Source organism: Penaeus chinensis, chromosome 41 (genome assembly GCF_019202785.1).
Source record: "Penaeus chinensis breed Huanghai No. 1 chromosome 41, ASM1920278v2, whole genome shotgun sequence".
Lineage (NCBI taxonomy): Eukaryota > Metazoa > Arthropoda > Malacostraca > Decapoda > Penaeidae > Penaeus > Penaeus chinensis.
Genome location: NC_061859.1, coordinates 5,828,760 through 5,833,759, shown reverse-complemented (window position 1 = coordinate 5,833,759; position 5,000 = coordinate 5,828,760). Strand labels below are relative to the sequence as shown.

Below are 5,000 nucleotides of genomic sequence, written 5' to 3'. Positions count from 1 at the left end.
ATCAAACATGCGAGAAAAAAAAATCATCGCACTTTTGAAGGACATGTTATCTGATTTTTTTTTTTCTTTCCTTTTTTTTTATGGGGGGGGGGGGGGTGGTAAACAGTAAATAAAAATCAATTGGAAATCAATCTAGTCTGCTCCTAACTTTTTATTCCTGGACTCTATATATAAATTGGTAAGGAAACAATAGTTATGGTAAAGGTGGTATGATATCAACTGTAACATAATTATGATGATAATGGTAATAGTAGTAATAATAGTAATGATAATAATAATGATAACGGTTATGATATTGATAATGATGATAATAATAATCATAACAATATAATGATGATGATAATGGTAATATTAATAATAATCATAATAGTAACATAAATAACAATGATGATATTAATAATGCTAATGGTAGTAATAACTGTAATAACAAAAATTATTAATGGTATTTTTATCATTCTATAATTATTAATTTTATTATTATCATCACAATCATCATCACTAGTAGAAATAGTAGTGGTACTATTTTTATTGTTATCATTACCATTATTGTCATTAATATTATTACTACCATAATTTCAATTTTGTCATTTATAATGTTATTATGATTATTTTAATTATCATTATCACGAGTATGATTACTATTACTATTATCATCATTATTATTATCATTATTGTTATTATTATTATTATTATCATTATTATTATTATTATTATTATCATTATTATTATCATCATGATTATGATTTTTACTATTATTATTGTTTTCGTTATTACTATTATTATTATTGTTATTATCGTTATTATTATTATCATCATTACTGTTACTGCTGTTGTGTTTAGAGTCTGCATTATTATCATTAACATTATTATTGCTATTTTTATTGTTATCATTATTATCATTATTATTAATGGTATCTTTATTATTATCATTATCATCATCATCATCATTACATATGTTAATAGTAATAATTTGTCTAATCAGTATCATGATCATCATTGTTATTATTGGTATTATCACTATTATTTGTAGTAGTAGTAGTACTATAATCACTATTATTATCATTATCCTTATTATCAATACTATCATTATTTTCTTTATTGGTATCATTATTATCATTATGATGACAACGACAATAACCATGATAATCTTTTTCATCTTTATTACTATCATTACTCTATCACCATTGCTATTATCACCATCATTACTTTTATTATTCTCATTCTTATTCTTATTCTTATTATTATTATAACTGTTATCATTATTATCATTATTATTATTGTGGTTGTTGTTATTATCATTAACAACAACCTAACAATATCGATTAGTAATAATAAAGATAATGCTGCTGCTAATAGTAATAATAACAACAGCAATAACAATTATAATGATATTAATAATAATGATAATGATAATAATAATAACAGTGATAATAAAATAATAATAATAATAATAATAATAATAATAATAATAATAGCAACAATAATAATAATAATGATAACAATAATAATAATAATAATGATAACACTAATAATAATGATTATAATGACAACAACAATAAAGACAATAATGATAATAATAATAATAATGATAATAATAATAATAATACAAATATGATGATAATAGTAATAATGATAATAATGATAATAATAATAATAAAAATATGATGATAATAATAATAATAATAAAAATATGATGATAATAATAATAACAATAATAATGATCATAATAATAATGATAACAAAATTATAATAATAATAATAATAATAATAATAATAATAATAATAATAATAATAATAATAACAATTATTATCATCATCATCATTATAATCATTATCATTATCATGTCAATGATAATAATAATAATAATAACAGCAACAATAATCATAACAATAACAATAACAATACGAGTAATAATGATAATAAGAATAGATATTAGTATTAATGATAATAGTAATAATAATAATAATAATGATAATTATAGAGATAGTAATAATAATAATAATTATAATAATGATAATAATAATAATAATAATAATAATAATAATCATAATAACAATAATTATCATCATCATCATCATTATAATCATTATCATTATCATGGCAATGATAATAAAATAATAATAACAGCAACAATAATCATAACAATAACGATAACAATACTAGTAATAATGATAATGATTACATAAAATTAATAATGATAATAATAATGATAATAAGAATAGATATTAATATTAAAGATAATAGTAATAATAATAACAATAATGATAATTATAGAGATAGGAATAATAATAATAATGATAATAACAATAATAATAATAATAATAATAATAATAATAATAACAACAGCAATAATAATAATTATGATAATAATAATAATAATATCAATAATATTGATAATAATAATAATGATAATAATAATAATGATAATGGTGTTAATGATGATGTTATAGTAATTATAATAATTATAATAATAAAAATAATAAAATGACCATCATGATAATATGAATAATACCAATAGCAACAATAACAACAACAATAATTATTATTATAATAACAACAAATATAATATCACTAGCAACAATAACAATAATAAAAATTATTATAATAACAAAACAACAATATTAATATAGATATTAATAACGCTAATAATAACAATAATTAATATAATATATATTACTATGATCATTAGAGAGCTATACCGAAAAATTCGAGAAATATACCAAAGGTGTCAAGTACAGGTCAAAACCCAGCAATTAACGGAAGAAAATCATAATAGCAATAATGATTATGATGATAACAATACTTGGACTTACAGAGAGTTTCTACGAAATTGTAGGATAATACGAAACTGGTCAAGTTTGTGGAATTTAATCGTCGTAACATGCCAAGGGTTCGATATCACATTATGGAAAAAAAGAGTACCAAGATATGAACGAGATAAAGAGCTTACAAGTGGCTTCTGGAATGTATCCTCCTTTCAAAGTTATTCGATGACAAGATCTTAAAATTTCGAGGTAGTTGTCACGTACGTGAAAATTAGATAAAAAAAAATTCCATCTCGCAGGAGACACTGGAAGCCACAGATGCTTGTCGTGCGGCTCGATTGTCAGGGGATCGCAACTTGCACCGTTCTCTAGTGCGCAGGACTAGGTCACTGTTGAGAAGGGATAAGGAACAGTTTATCGGCAATCTTCCATCTCGCAGGAGACACTGGAAGCCACAGATGCTTGTCGTGCGGCTCGATTGTCAGGGGATCGCAACTTGCACCGTTCTCTAGTGCGCAGGACTAGGTCACTGTTGAGAAGGGATAAGGAACAGTTTATCGGCAATCTTGCAGAGAAGGTCAAAAGCCATTTCCTAGTAAATGACCTTCGTCCTGCCTACCAAGCCCTAAGAAAGCTGAACTCCAAGCCCTATTTTGAACAGTTGTATAAGGCTGATCCACCAACAGTTAACATGGATGCGGGTAATGTTGAGACTCCTTTGCCAGATCCACCCATCAGTGAGGATCCACCCTCCCTGACTGAAGTCAGGGGGGCGATCTCCAAGCTGAAGAGTGAAGGTGTTTGTGGCATCCCAGCCGAATTGTTAAAGGCTGATGGAGAACCTATGGCAAGGGGCTTGCATGCAGTCCTGTCTGCCATCTGGCAGACTGGTACCTTTCCCCCTAACTTGCTGAGGGGTGTGGACATCCCTCTCTGGAAGGGGAAATGGGATCGGTGGGACTGCAGCAATCACCGAGGCATTACACATCTCAGTGTACCAGGCACGGTACTCGCGCTCATCTTACTGAGACGTATCAGAGACCACCTGCTGAGGCACCAAAGGCCGGAGCAATCTGGATTCACTCCTGGTAAGTCCATAGTAGACCGCATTCTGGCGCTTCGAATCATTATAGAGCGCCGTCGTGAGTTCAGACGTGGTCTGCATGCAGCCTTCATCGACCTCAAAAAGGCGTTTGACACGGTGCATCGCGAATCACTCTGGGAGATCCTGAGACTAAGAGGAATTCCAACAAGGATTATTGGACTAATAGCAAACCTGTATACAGGCACTGAAAGTGCTGTAAAGTGTGGTGGGGGCCTGTCGAGCTTCTTCCGTTAGTTCAGATGTGAGGCAAGGCTGTGCTCTTGAACCAACACTTTTCAACACTTGCATGGATTGGATACTGGGTAGAGCTACTGTCCAAAGTCACTGTGGAGCAACTCTAGGCAATATCGAGGTTACAGACCTTGACTTTGCTGATGATGTTGCCGTTCTCTCTGAATTTCTGGAAACCCTAGTGGCGGCTCTTGATGCATTTAGCAATGAAGCGAAGCCCCTGGGGCTAGAGGTCTCTTAAACCAAGACCAAGATCCAGGATTTTGGAGGCCTACTAGGAGACCCTGTGCAGTCAATACGTGCTTGCTGTGAAAACATCGAAGTCACAGAGAGCCTTATATACCTCGGTAGTGCAGTTCACGACTCTGGGCTGTCAGACCAAGAAGTCAGTAGACAGATTGGCCTGGCAGCAGGGGTCATGAAATCTCTCGACAAGAGTATTTGGAGATGTCCGTACCTGTGCAGAAGGACCAAGCTACGTGTTTTCAAGGCCCTGATACTCTATGGTAGTGAAACTTGGACACTATCTTGTGCTCTGGAATCTCGTCTTAATGCCTTTTGTAACAGATCCTTGTGCCGGATCATGAGGTACAGTTGGCGGGACCATGTGTCCAACCAATGGCTGCACCGTGAGGCTGGTACAGGACCTGTTACTTGCACAATCAGTGATCGCCAACTCAGGCTATATGGCCACTTGGCTCGACTCCCGCAGGAGGATCCTGCCCATCAGGTTGTCTCTGTCCGAGACAACCCTGGATGGAGGAGGCCTATGGGACGGCCGAGAAGGTTGTGGCTTGGGCAGATCGATCAAACCTGTCGTGAGGAACTAGAGATGGGCCGGGCCCCTGCCTGGCGGCTCGCCATGAGGGACCCTCGTAGGTGGAAACGAAAGGTGGAT

General features: G+C 31.8%; 1 protein-coding gene across 1 annotated transcript in view; it reads left to right on the top strand.

Annotated features, from left to right (window-relative positions):
* The window catches only part of LOC125047647 (mucin-2-like), a 12,500-nt gene that overhangs the window by 2,873 nt on the left and 4,627 nt on the right, over positions 1-5,000 (top strand). The gene's annotated exons all lie outside the window — the stretch shown is intronic.